This window comes from Equus caballus, chromosome 9 (genome assembly GCF_041296265.1).
Source record: "Equus caballus isolate H_3958 breed thoroughbred chromosome 9, TB-T2T, whole genome shotgun sequence".
NCBI classification, from domain to species: Eukaryota; Metazoa; Chordata; class Mammalia; order Perissodactyla; family Equidae; genus Equus; species Equus caballus.
The window spans coordinates 29,169,157-29,184,309 of record NC_091692.1 but is presented as its reverse complement, the minus strand read 5'-3'; the positions used below and the strand labels follow the sequence as shown (position 1 = coordinate 29,184,309).

General features: G+C 38.0%; 1 long non-coding RNA gene across 2 annotated transcripts in view; it reads left to right on the top strand.

Moving 5' to 3' along the window:
- The window catches only part of LOC102147348 (uncharacterized), a 117,741-nt gene that overhangs the window by 81,671 nt on the left and 20,917 nt on the right, over positions 1-15,153 (top strand). For both annotated transcript variants that reach the window (XR_011421580.1, XR_002810315.2), the window contains exons 3-4: positions 4,428-4,514; positions 12,259-12,323. This is a non-coding gene — a long non-coding RNA (uncharacterized lncRNA). The remainder of the gene's footprint in view (positions 1-4,427; positions 4,515-12,258; positions 12,324-15,153) is intronic.

Genomic DNA, 15,153 nt, shown 5'->3' with positions numbered 1-15,153 from the left:
CACCCAGCAATTACTGATACAGTCACGGAATAGACTTGAAATCACCAGTTACAGGATAAAGGAAAGATAAATCAGTGGGAGTTGTGTCTCCCTGTCATGAAATCTAGTTTTTGACCCTGAGAGTTAGGAAGTCTGATGGTCACCTACTGCTTTGTACTTGGTCTTTAACTCCTCGCACTGAGTGTAGCGCCCAGCGTGTTCCGTTTGAGTGGCCAGCTGCTTTGGCCAGAGGATTGCCACAGTAACGCTGGGCTTCCAGGTATTCATGTGGGTGGTGTGAAGAACTGGAAGTGTTCCCAAAATTTTCTTAGTGTTCCATAATCACCTTCAGGTCTGACTCATTTGGGGCTGTCATGTGCTGAGGCTAGAGCTGTGGATTTGAGGCAAAAATCCATCAGATGTCAGAAGTCAAGCTGTCATTTCTGTCTGTCTAGAAGCCAATATCATTTCAAAGCACATTTCAACTTTAAATCCCCAGGGAAGAGAAAAGTGAGATCGTTTACACTGCATCAGTCCACAAGAATAACTTTTTATTACAGCAGAAACAGCTCAGGATCATTGTAGAAAATTAGAAAGTAGAGCAAAAATGAAAATTAAAGCCTATCACATTCCCTTCACCTCAACTCACCATTATAACACTTGTGATAGCCGTCTGAATATTTTTCTATATGTACAAGTAAGTACATTATTATTATTATTAGCAAAATGATATCATACTGTACACACTGTTTTGTGACTTTTCTGTCAGCCAACCATTTCCATTTTAATAAATTTTCTTCTCATGTACTATGCAAACCTTTTTCAGATTCCCCCCAAATGTCTTTAGTGCTGGTTTTGCAAGTCAGTATCCAATATGATGTCATGCATTGCATGTGGTTGTTGTAACCTATGCATAAGGAAAATTTTCCATTTCTATCAGCAGTTTCTTAGGAGATACCAAAACTGAATATTGTGTTTCATCAGAACTGATTTTAAGCAACTGACACGGATAAAACATCAGAGACTTTGAGAGACCCTTGTACATCAGAGCCTAGCTGATCCTAACTGAAGGCTTCTTCTTGACCAACAGACGATGGGGCTTGTTTTCACCAGTCTTTTACTGTGGACTCCACCCTATTCAGAGTGTTCATTCCTTAGTTAACATAACCAACACACCTATACCCCACCACCTTCAGCCCCCTGACTTGACCCCAGTGTGACTAGTCAGTGAATTTCTTTATTGGGGTGTGTTTCCTTGCCTGGTCAAGAAATAATAAATTGACTTTGTATTTTCTTTTTCTTTGATCTCTGGTGATCTCTGCTTTATTCTTTGAACCTACAATATTAGAGAGAGTAATTAGGAAGCTCTTGATGATGGTATCAGGATTATTAGGCACAATGAGTTGATCACTGAAAAGGTACGTTAAGTTGAGCCATTTGGTGACTCACCCTGGAGAAGGTGGCTCAGCCCATGTGCCCAGCTTCCCCCTTCCAGGGCTCAGCTGATGCTGGCTTACCTGTTGGCTCTTCCTCCAGGGCTGCGAGATGCCAGTGGTCCGTTTTATGATGTTTTCCATTTAGGAATTCTAAATCTGTTTCTTTGAGGTTGGATAGAGCTGTCATAGGAACAATTCTTCTGAAGTTTGTTTATTTCACCAGTCTGCAGGTTTTCCCAGATTTGTTAGACAAATAGCTAGATTTTTGACCCATCTATGACAATAAGTAGAATTCATAAGGCTTCTCAGGCTGCACCTTACATGATGCATAATTTTCTGAACTCGTCCAGGGTCTCAAATTGCATTTAGAAGCGCTTCATTTTGGTTTGACAAATCAATGTCTCTATTTCCTTTTAGCTTTAATGTAACAAAAAAAAAATGGATTTATTTCTAATTTTTGAAGTACGTATTGCAAATAGTAGAGCCGTGAGTCAGGGGGATGGTCCTTCTCTATTTTTTGTGGGACATGCTGTGTCCCACTGGGCAGAGTGTTTACTTGCTTCAAGGTTTAGTTTCCTCACCGCAAAATGGAGATAACACTCCTGTGGCAGAATTATTCCTAGGATTGAAAAATAGAACTGCTGGAAAGCATTTTATGGTACTAAATAAATGTTTTATGGACTAAATAAATGTTTTATGGACTGAAAACAATTTATTACTTTAACTTGCAATTTCTGTTATCTTTTTAAGTGAGTTATTATAAATGATCCCAAGAAATAGTTGGCAAAGCTCCAGATGTGGGGAGACGAAAAGGTGATGCAGACCTTGCTGTGGTTTGGGGCCCTTTAGTTCAAGGTCTGCAGGGCTTTCACACACCTTGGAGTCTGCCCTCTAGCAGGGAAATCAGGCTTCCCCTGAGAAAGCGACAAGTGCCAGAGGGAGCCATCTACTGAGATCACTTTTCATTACACCAGGAAAATTTTGTATTTAGAATAGAAAAACTATAGCATAACACATGTTGGTAGGAGGTAATAATCTTAGTAACAATGATTATGATGGTAATGGCTAATTTTTTGTGTATATCAACTATAGCATCAGGCACTGTTCCAAGTGCTTTATGTACATTAACTCTTAATTCTTACTCTAGCGTCATTAGGACAACACTATGATAATCATTTAGGCTGGTACTTCTTTTTGCTATTTTTACTTTACCTTTTTTGTTATGGTAAAATACATATAACATAAAGTTGGCCATTTTAACCATTTTTAAGTGTATAGTTCAGTAGCACTAAGTATATTCACACTGTTGCGTACATCGCTATCATTCATCTCCAGAACTGTTTCATCTCCCCAAACTGAAACTCTGTATCCATTAAACACTAAGTCTTCAACGGCCCCTCCCCCAGCCCCTGGAAACCACCATTCTACTCTCTGTGTCTGTGTGACTATTCTGGGTCCCCCATGTAAGTGGAATCATATAACATCTGTCCTTTTGTGTCTGGCTTATTTGACTCAGTATAACATCCTCAAGGTTCGTCTGTATTATAGTATGTGTCAGAATCTTGTTCCTTTCTAGGCTGGATAATATTTTATTGTATGTACATACAACATTTTGTTTATCCATTTATCCATCTGAACACGTGGGTTGTGTCCACCTTTTGGCTATTGTGGTTAATGCTGCTATGAACAAGGGTGTGCAAACATCTCTTCAAGTCCTGCTTTCAATTCTTTTGGGTATGTGGCCAGGAGTGGAATTTCTGAATTATATGGTAATTCTACATTTTGTTTTTTGAGGCATCACCATTTGGTTTTCCATGGTGGCTGTTACCATTTTACATTCTCATAAACAGTGCACAAGGGTTCCAGTTTCTCCACATCCTTGCCAATACTTGTTATTTTCTAGGCTGGTAATTCTTGAGAAAAGTCTAGCAACTTGATGGAAATAGAACAGAATTGAAGCAATTTATGGTATTCATAAATACAAAGCCTTACAGTGTCGTACTTCAACAATGCATACCTTTGATGGGTAATCTTATGAGAAATTTGAACTTCTTTCAGTATTTGACTATTGCTGGGGACGTTGTTTTTAATTAATGAAAAGACCTGCAGTATGCTTGGGGAAAATGCATGAGGTTTTTATGCTAAAAATGGCTTAGATTAATTTAATTATTATTCCCACATGGGACTGAAGAGAGCTCTGTCACCTCAGGATAGCTGATCTCATTCATGTGAGAAACTAACTATTTTGAAGTCAGAACTGAACATAGTTTTACAAAAAGAAAATATTAACAAAAAAAGACATTAAAAGGTTTGGAAAAAGATCCAAAAGGCTTTCCAGACATCAAATAACTCTTACAAGTCAGTTAACCAAAACGAAATAGCCATAGAGGCTATGTTCATGTGAATTATTCATGGATTCAGGAGTCAAGGGGAAGGAGAGTGAGGCTTCATGAGTAAGGAAGCCCTCTTTCAGTAATATTTGCTCACCCAGACACTCAGTATATATTTTTAATGCTTTTCATATTCTATCTATGGTATTTAATCTCTTCTGAGATGGGGATCTCTATTATGAATTATTTTAAATCATTCTGCAAAATAAAATTCTTTTTCATATCAGCAACCTTTTCTTCTTTTTGAGGAAGATTAGCCCTGAGGTAACATCTGCCACCAATCCTCCTCTTTTTGCTGAGGAAGACTGGCCCTGAGCTAGCATCCATGCCCATCTTCCTCTACTTTATATGTGGGATGCCTGCCACAGCATGGCTTGACAAGTGGTGCATAAGTCTGCCCCGGGGATCCAAACCGGCGAACCCCGGCTGCTGAAGCAGAACGCGTGAGCTTAACCATTCCGTCAACAGGCCGCCCCAGCAACCTTTTGTTTTTTGAGGAGTAAGGCGAGGAGCATGTGTTATACCTTAAAATTGGACCGTTAAAAGCTAACCGTGAAGCTTTTCAAAGATCTGCTGTCTTCTGTGGTTGTGACAGTAATTGTCCCTTTTCTGCCACTTACAGAGGATTGTGCCCTGCAGCAGTCAGCTTCCTCAGCTTGTTTCGTCTTGTTCAGAACACGGGGCTGTGTTTGCTCTTCACCTTTGCCAGGTAAACTTACTGTGAAAGAACCACAAATGTTCTCTCCTCCCTTTCTGTTGCCATCATCCATTCACACTACTAAGAATCATTTCTTTCTTTTCTTTTCTTTTTTTTTTTGAGGAAGATTAGCCCTGAGCTAATGATTACCAGTCCTCCTCTTTTTTGCTGAGGAAGCCTGGCTCTGAGCTAACATCATGCCCATCTTCCTCTACTTTATACGTGGGACGCCTACCACGGCAGGGTGTGCCAAGCGGTGCCATGTCCGCACCCGGGATTCAAATCGGCGAACCCGGGGCCGCCGAGCGGAATGTGCGAACTTAACCGCTGCACCACCAGACCAGCCCCAAGAGTCATTTTTTTCGAACATGATAAACCAGTGATGCAAAAGCATCACAATACCAAAAAAAGTGCAGAAAGTTTGTCATAAAAATCACCTGTGAATGTCAAATCAGTATGCTGTGCACCCAAAACTAATATAATACTGTATGTCAGTTATACCTCAATAAAAAACAGGAATCATGTGTGAATCAAGAGTAACCCTAATTAGAGGGTGAGGAGAACATAAAGAATTAAAATGTGATGTGACTGAAGTTTAGACTTGAAAAGCTCATCCTTAAGTTGGAAATGGAAAGAGACAATGGAAAGGAAATGAGTATTTACTGTAAAATTACTGTGTGCTATTTATTTTCCTGGATCTTTGGATAGTCAGCTTTAATAATCACAAATGTCCAGTAAAGTGGACAGTGTCATCTGCATTTCATGTATTAAGACATCTTAGCTCATTTAGAGAGTTTAGGTAATTTTCTGGAGGTTAAAAATATAGTGGTATTTCTATGGACCAAACACTTAGAGTTCTTTTCTTTTGAGCTTTATTTTCAGTGTTTACATCTCAGCAAGACCATTGTCTTCTTTGGTTTGATCCGCTTGTTCATTGTTGTGTCTGTGGGTCCTTCACTCAAACATATTTGGGATTTGTCTTCCAAGTCAGTTTATCACAGAAAAATAAGTATCTCTGTGCTATTGACAGTTTTGTTATTATTTGCATCTTTGCTCGTTTTTCCATTTTACTGTTGTTCCTTTTTCTCTTTGAGTTAGAGAAGATATGCTTTCTTCTATGACATAAATTGCAAAAGTCTTTTTCTATGTTTATCATTTCTCTTTTGTTTATAGAGTTTTTTGCCATGCAGAATTTTTTTAAATCACATGATCATTTTATTAACTTTTTATTTGTTTTATGGCTTTGGCTTTTGTTATAATTAAGTTTAATTGAATTGCCATATTTAAAATGGTCATCTCCGTTCTTGGATTTTTAGAAACAATTATCCCATGTGCTCTTCTTGTCCTTACACTGTATCCTTTTTCTTTTTTCAGAATTTTAATCTTTCTGGAACTTATTGTAGTGTAGAAATTAAGGTAGAAATATGTTTCTCGTGGAATTGTGTCCCTCTAAAATTTTCATGTTGAACTGCTAATCCCCAGTGCCTGAGAATCTGACTTTATTTGGAAATAGTGTCATTGTACATGTAGTTAATTAAGAGGAGGACATACTGGGGTAGAGTGGGCCCCTAATCCAGTATGACTAGTGTTCCTAAAAAAAGGGGAAATGCAGACACAGACACCCACAGGGAGAATGTCATGTGAAGATTGGAACTACGCTGCCACAAGCCAGAGCCAGAAGCTAGGAGGGATGACGGAGCAGGGCCTTCCCTAGGGCCTTCAGAGGGAGCAAGGCCCTGCCAACACCTTGATTTTGGACTTTGAGCCTCCAGAATGTGAGAAAATAAATTCTTATTGTGTAAGCCACTCAGTTTGTGGTACTTTATTGTGGCAACCCTAGCAAACCAATAAAGAATGCAGATGATTTTTTTCCACTTGGTTATCCAGTTATCCCAAGGCCATTGATTTGTAAAGTCACTTTTATAATATATTAAATTCATGTGTGTATATGAGTTGACTTCTGTAATTTCCAATCTGTGCCATTGTCTGTTCACAAAAGGTAACCCAGTGTTTCAGGCACGGCTGCTTTATGCTGAGCTTTGACGTCTGGTAGGACAAAAACACCGCCATGACTCTCTAGTTTTTAAAGTATGTTTCTGGCTTTTCTGGTTTGATAATTTTTCCATATGAATTTTAGAAGTTTCTTTTTATTCAATGTTCTTAAATATTGCTATAGTGTTTCCAAGTGTGTGCTGTTTTTTCCCTTTACCTTTCCTCTTTCAGAAATTATGGACTCAATCTAATTCTTTAATGATGGGGTTTTTGGTTCTGCTACTTTTTCCTCTCCATTTGTGTATTTTTCCTTTGGTGGTTCTTGTTACCTGGATTTTGGCATCTCTACATCTATCTATGATACTTCTTAACTCTTAAAATATTTTCTCTTTCTCTATCCTTTCTTCCTTTTTTTTCCCTGGGAGAGTTCCTCAATTTGATCTTCCAAATTCAATTTGATCTTCATTTGTATCCCTTTTACTTTTCATCCAGCGATGATCCAACTATTACATTTCTTATTCCTAATGTATTTTTAATGAAGGACTGACTTCAAGGGCACAAAATTGGATTAATCCTAATTCTTGTTCATTACACAGTCTCAAAATTTGTCCAAGTATTGCCTATTTATTAATTCACTTATAGATAATGATACGTTAAGCCCCTGTAAACCCACCGCCAAACACAAAAGTTAGAATCTTGACGATGACTGACATCTGACAATGGGTTCCGCATCCTGTGCTGCTCTTCCTTCCACCATAGGAAGTCATTAGCCTGAGTCCTGTGTTCATCATTCCCTTACTTTTTTATTGTATCCACATTTCCTAAAAAATTATCTTTTAATTTAATTTTTTTGTTAACTTTTAGAAAGGGTATCATGCTTTATGTCACTACTGGGAACTTATGTTCTTCACTTGTTATTATATTGCTAAGATTCTTCCATAGTGGTGTCTCCTGCTGTAGTTCGTTTGTTTGGCTCCTGTATAATACTCCTTTGTGTGAATATTAATACATTATTTTTCAGGCATTTTCTCTTTGATGGACATTTGGGTAGTTTGCAAGTTTTGCTGTTGTAAGCAATGCTACTATGAACATTCCTGTTCTGACGTACCTGTGTAAATCTTTCTCTTGGCATGTACCCAGATATGTGAATGTTCAGCTTCTAAAAATGATATTAAACTGTTTTCCAATGTGGCTACCCCAAATTGCACTCCCTTGAGCAACGTATGAGAAATCCTGTGGATTCACCTCCCTCCAATACTTTTTATTGTCACAGCTTTTTAATTTTAGCTAAAAAAATGGATTTATAATGACTTCATGTCATGGTCACGATTTGTATTTTTCTTGTCTCTATGACACTGGGCATCTCTTCATATCCTGGTTGTCCGAATATATTTTCTCTTCTGTGAAATACCTGTTTATACCTTTTGCCCATTTATCTATCAGGTTATATCTGTTTTTCTCATTGATTAATAGGAATTATTTATGTACTGTTGATATTAATTCTTTTTGGTTGCATGTAACTTTTTATTTTAAGATATATTTGATGTAAGAATTCTAAATTTTAATAGAGTTAAATTTATTAATCTTTCCTCATAAAGTTAGCTTTTTTGTGTCTTAAAAAATCTATAATAGTCTCAAGAGCCAAAAGAATTCACCTGTATATTCTACTAAGATTTTTGAAGTTTCATTTTCATCTTTGCATTGCCTTTAGGTAAGCTTGCCTGTTTTGAAAAGTTTACCTACATGGAATCATAGATTACATGTTCTTTTGTGACTGATTTTTTTCTCAATATTATGTTTCTTAGTTTCTCCATATTTTTGCATGTAGCTCTGCCACAGTTATCCATTTCATTGTTTTACAGTATTCTATTGTATAGATATTTCACAGTATATCTATTCTATTTTTATTTATATTTAAGTTGTTTCGCATTTTGGCTATTATAAATTATACGTCTCTAAACATTCTTGCCCTTTTCTTGATGTACCTTTAGGGTATCAAGGTGCATTTGTTGGGTAAATATCTAGAAGTACACTAGATGGGTCAAGGGCTTTGTTCAAATCTGATAGATCAGTAGCTCTCAAAGAGTGGTCCATAGATGCTGGGGGTCCCTTAAGCACTTTCAGGGAGTCTGTGATGTAACAACTATCGTCATAATCATAATGAGACGTTATTTGCCCTTTTTCACTGTGATGACATTTGCACTAATGTTGCAAAAGTCATGTTGGGTAAAACCTCTAGTTTCTTAGCCTCACTCAAGGCGGTGGCACCAAACTTTACTAGTAGGCATTGTTTACTACTTCACTGCTGTGCACTGGCAGAAAAAATAAATAAATGTCAGTTTCATTTAAGAATGCCTGTGAGGACATAGCAAAAACTATTAATTCTATTAAATCTCAATCCTTGAGTACGTGTCTCTTTAACATTCTGTGTGATGAAATGAGAAGTACGCAAAAGGCTGTATACTGAAGTATGGCGGTTCTCTCGAGGAAGAGTTCACTAAAATTTTGGAAACTTGTTTTTCTCACTGTGAGTTTAGTCAGTTTCCCATTGATTAAAGACTTTTTGGTGGGATCCAGCAGTGATAATGATAAACTTGACTTTTTTTTAATAACGTATGATGGAATGTGTTAATATTTGGAAGATCTTTATAAGCCACTGAACGAATATTTTCCTGATGACCTGTGCATTATATTGCAAAATCATGTATGGTTAAACACTCCAGTCAAACTAAACTAAACCAGTAGATCTTAATGTAACAGAGCACAAAAATTTCACTGATATGATTTCTGATTCCACATTGCAACCTTTAAGAAACCACCACTTGCCAAGTTTTGGTATAGTATCAAAGACGAATACCCCAATTATCTGAGAATGCTAATAAAATACTCTTCACTCTTTCAACTACGTATCTGTATGAGGTTGGACTTTTCTCATTAACTTCAATCAAAACAATATGTTGTTATATGTAGAGGACAGATGCTTAAGGTGGCCCCTGTGATCCCCACCTCCTGGTGTTTAAGCCCTGATGCAATCCTCCACTCTCAAGTGAGGGCAAGATCGATGACTTTCTTTTAACAAATAGAACATGGTGAAGGTGAAAGAACACACATGATCATATACCGGATTGCGTGATTACATTACTTTCGATTCTAGTGCTCTCTTGCTGGAATCTCACTCCCTTTTTGGCTATGAGGAAGCAAGTGGCCATGTTGGCAAACCCCACATGTCTAGAAACTGCAAGTCGCTTCCAGGAGCTGAGGATGGCCTCTGACCAAAAACCAGCAAAAACTGAAGCTCTGAGTCCTATAGCACCATAAGGAACTGAATGCTGCCAACAATCATATGAGCTTAGAAGCAGATCTTTAATAAATAAATATTTGAAAATGTCTCAGTTTTAATTTCTAATATGATAAATATTAATTGATATAACCTACGTGTATGGGCTGAATGTGTTCTCCCTGCCCACCTCTCGCTCCCTCCAACCAGTGCCTCAGGATGTGGCTGTATTTGGAGATGAGGCCTTTAAAGAGGTGATCAAGTTAAAATGAAGCCATTAGAGTGAGTCACAATCAAATCTGACTGGTGTCCTTATGAGAAGAAATTTGGACAGAAAGAGACACCAGGGGCTGGTGCGCAAAAAGGAAAGACTATCTGAGGACACAATGAGAAGGTGACCATTTGCAAGTCAAGGAAAGAGGGGCCTCAGGAGAAACCACACCTGCTGGCACCTTGATCTTGGACTTCCAGGCTGCAGAACTACAAGAAAATAAATATCTGTTGTTTAGGCTGCCCAGTCCGTGGTATTTTGTTACGGCAGCTATAGCAAACTAGCATGCCACATAAAAAACGTTCTTTTGAGTCATCAATAATTCTTAAGAGTGTGAAGGGGTCCTGAAAGCAAAACATTTGAGAACCACTGTGATGGACAATTGCCAAATTGTTTTCTAAAATGTTGTGCCAGTTTATACTCCCGCCAGTAGTATGAGAATATTCCCATTGTTCTATATTCTCAGCAGAAAATTGGTATCGTCAGTCTTAAACAATTCTCATTTTAATTTGCATTTCCCTAATTACTTATGAGGTTGAGTACGTTTTCATCTACTTCTTGGCCATAGAACTCATAAGTGCCTGTGTTTTCATCTACTTCTTGGCCATAGAACTCATAAGTGCCTGTCAAAGGCCTTGCCCATTTTCCTCCTGAGTTATCTTTATTTTTCTTAGGGATTTGGAATTCTTACATCCTTGACGCAGGTCCTTTGTTGTTTATTTATGTTCTAAGTATCTTCTACTCTCTCGCATATGTTTTCACTCACTGATTTGTGTCTTTTTATGAGCAGGAATTCTTATTTTTTAATGTAGTCCAATATATAAAATCTTTTTCTTTTATCTTTTGTGCTTTTTGTGTGTTTAGAAAGGTTTCCTTACCACAGACCAGGAAGCTATTCTCCTGTGCTATCTTCTAGAAATTTTATTTGTTTTTCCTTTCACATTTTGATCTAAAACCTTTTTGGAATTTAGTTTTGTGTGTGGTGTGGGATGGGTTGGAGTCTAATTGTTTCCCACGTGGGTGTACCATTGCCCTGGCGCCATCCAGTAGAAGGCTGTTCTTTCCTCACCACTCTGCAACACACTCCTCTCAAATAGCAGACATTGGTTGTATGACAGTCTCTCTGGCTAATGAGTCTCTTCTACTGGTCTGTTTTCCTATCTTGATGCCAGCATCACACTGTCTTGTTATTGTAGTTTCATAAGTCTTCATATCTGGTAGAACAATTTTTTCAACTTTTACGTCTTCTTCAAGAGCTTGACTTTTCCTAGTCCCTAGCTCTCTATTTTAATTAGCTTCTCAAGTTACGCACGTACACACACACACACACTTCATTGAGATTTTCATAGGCATTGCATTTAATCTATGGAGGATTTTGTGGAAGAATTGGTATTTTTACAATATTGAGTTTTCCAGTCCATGAACATAATATACCCCTCCATTTATTTATGTCTTCTCCAATTTCCTCGAATATTTATAGTCTTCTTTGTAGAAGTCTTGTGAATTTCTGTTAGATATATACTAGCTACTTGATGTTTTTATGCTACTATAAATGGTATATTAAAAAATATTTTCTAGCTCCTTTTACTGATTTAGGGAATTATAATTCATTTTTGTCTATTGACCCTGTGTCCAGCAACTAAACTCACTTATTTATTTATTTTTTTGTGAGGAAGGTTGGCCCTGAGACAGCATCGTGCCAATCTTCCTCTCTTTTTTTTTTTAAATGGGATGCCACCACAGCCTGGCTTGACAATCAGTGCTAGGTGCACCCAGGATCTGAACCTGCGAACCCCACGCCACTAAAGCAGAGCATGCAAACATAACCACAGCGCCACCGGGCCAGCGCCTCACTTATCTTTTTAAAAAAACTTCTTATTTAAAAAAATTCCAAACATATGCAAAAGTATACAGAATAGTACATCAGACTCCCATCCCCATCACTCAGTTTGAATCATTATCAAATCATAGAATCTTGTTTCATTTCCCCACTCCCCCTCTCCAAAATACACAAAATATTTTGGGAAGCGCATCCCTGGTGCCCTGTTATTTAATTTGTATCTATGTCAGTATTAATTGAATGCATTAATTTTAAAAATGTATATGTAAATCCCTTTGGATTTTATTCCCACAAAATCATTATATTTAAATAAGATTTGTATTTCTCACTTTCCATGGCTTATACATTTCACTTTTTTTCTTGCCTTGCCATCCAGGTTAGCCCACCATTACCACAGAAGTAATGATAGCCCGCATCCTTGACTCATTCCAATCCCAGAAGGTAAGCTTCCAACATTTCACCAGTACATATGATGTTTGCTGTAGAGTTTTTGTAAATGCACTTTGGTTGGTAAAGGAAGTTCTTATCTATTTTTAGTTTGCTCTAAGAGTTTTTATCTATCAAGAATGGATGTTATGTTTTATCAACTGCTTTTTCCTGCATGTATTGAGATGTTCATATGATTTTTTTCTGTAATTTTATAATTAATTGATTAATTTAGTAGTTAATTGGTTGGTTAATTGATTTTTTAATATTAAACTAATCTTGTTTTCATGGAATATACTTAAGTGCAAAGTATTAGCTTATTTTCATTTGCTGGAATGAGTGTATTAATACTTGATTTAGAAAGTTGTGAGCGAGATGGCTTCATAATTTTCCCTTTTTGTAATGTCCTTGTCTTTTTTGGAATTGAAGTTATACCAGACTCCTAAGTAGAGTCAGGGGCATGGAAGAGTTTATGTTTAGAAGAATTTTACAAGGTATGAAAGAAAACAACTGAAAAAATTTTCATTTCCTTTTTAAAAATTTATTAGTGTAGTATAGATAAGCAAAACAAATTTTTGTTTTTCTTTGTTTTTTACATCAAACCTTAAGAGTTAGGGGCCACCCCCATGGCTGAATGGTTAAGTTCGTGAGCTCCACTTAGGCAGCCCAGGGTTTCACCAGTTTGGATCCTGGGTGTGGACCTAGCACCACTCATCAAGCCATGCTGAGGTCGAGTTCCACATAGCAGAGCCAGAAGGACCTAAAACTAGAATATACAACTATGTACTGGGGGGCTTTGGGGAGAAGCCCCAAAAAAGAAGATTAAAAAAAGAATATTGACAATAAATGTTAGCTCAGGCACCAATCTTAGAAAAAACCCAAAAAACCCTTAAGAGTTAGTGGCTCACTGTCTGAGCCTATGAAAAAGCTTCTTAGGAATGCTCTAAAATCTTCGGAAAAATGGATCTGCAAAATTTCTAATGCAAGTGTCCTTAGACCTCAAGCTCAAGTCTGCTGATAAGAATATGTTGAACATTGCATTATTGTGAGTTGAACACTCCAGGAGTGTGCACACACTGGGGAAGATGTCAGCATAATTTAGCATTTTCTCTCCCTTGACCAAGACTGAATACAGACCTAATAATGATTTTTTTTAATTGTGGTAAAATATACATAACATAAAATTTACCATCGTAACCATTTTTAAGTATATAGTTCAGTGGTATTCAGTACTTTCACATGGTGGTGCAGCCATCACCACATCCATCTCCAGAACTTTTTCATAACCCTGATCTAAAACTTCTTACCCGTTAAACACTAACTCCCCATTCTCCCTTCCTTCAGCTCCTGGTAATCACTGTTTTGCTTTCTGTCGCTGTGAATTTGATACTCTAGTTACCTCATTTAAGTGAAATCACATAGTGTTTGTCCTTTTGTGACTGGCTTAGTTTACTTAGCGTAATGCCCATAAAGTTTCATCCATGTTGTAGCAGGTGTCAGAATTTCCTTCCTTTTGAAGGCTGAATAATATTTTACTGTATGTATATACTACATTTTGTTTACCTATTCATCTGTCCATGCACATTTGGATTGCTTCCATCTTGTGGCTATTGTGAATAATGCTGCTATGAACATAAGTGTAGAAATATCTCATTGAGTTCCTGCTTTCAATTCTTTTGTGTATATATAAATACTGTTTTTTGGATCTAGAAAAAGTTATTTTCAGTTTAGTTCAACCCACTGTTTAATTGAGCACCTTTGTATGTGAACCATGTCAAATCACATGGAAAATACTGATGAAAAAGAGAACAGATTCTAGCTTGTGGAAGGCTAACAAGTTTGATGGAGGAGCATTATTTAAAATAATAATAATATTTCACATTATTGTTTTATTATGTATGCCAGTAGCTTTCATTAAGGACTTGTAGCATATTATCTAGGGAAATGGGCCCAACAATAGCGTACATTCTGAATTCCTCTTTTTGTAAGGTAGCCAAAAAATAAAAGTAGGAACTATGACTGTTGAGAGTGAGTGTAGCTCTGTTGCTTAATCACTGTGTTACTCAAAGCCATTTACTGATCTCCCTGTAGCATGGGCTTGATGCTGCAGTGTGTATGCCTTGTGGTATCACTGTGGAAGCTGGAAAGGACCTCTTTCAGTGCCCTGCACAGGCACTCTCAGAAGGAACAACCTGGTGGCCCACACATACTACACCATGGAGGCTCCTGAGCTTCGGAATTCCTGGCCCTCCCTCTTGGAGCCAGAGATGGGGACCTGTTCCTGTCCACAGCAGGGGCTGGCTTGGGGGTGGAGAGACCAGCCGTTTTCAGTATCAGCCCTTGACAAGGGTTGTTATTTTTCCTGTCATGTTTGTTGGGGTCCAGCTCAAGTTTGTTTTTCTTGCAGAAAGGCAGGAAGGCCAATTTGGAACACACACAACTCACATGTCATCGACGATGTCTTGGCCCAGCACTTGGCATTGGCTCTCTGACAGTTAAAAGGCACAGGGTGGGTGAGCCCCAGCGGCCAGCACTGAGGAACAAGGAAAAGGAGGGAGAATGCAAGATTCTTATCTGCTCGGCCCGCACAGGCCCCCTCCATTCTTTTCCCCCTGCTTACTCCTCCCTCAAGGGACTTCTGGCTTCAGCTCACACAATCTCCCGCCTGGAGAGGCCCCGCTGTTCAGTGGCCGCCTCCACTTTCTGTCCACCTCTTCCTCTTACTGAATGCGTGAGGAAGCATCCCACCCTAAGGAGGGGAAAAGTCTGGATCAGCAGAGATCCATGCAGCAATCTTGTGGGAGGCAAAAGCAGGAAGAGGGAGAAAGAGCATTTTCCATTTTGG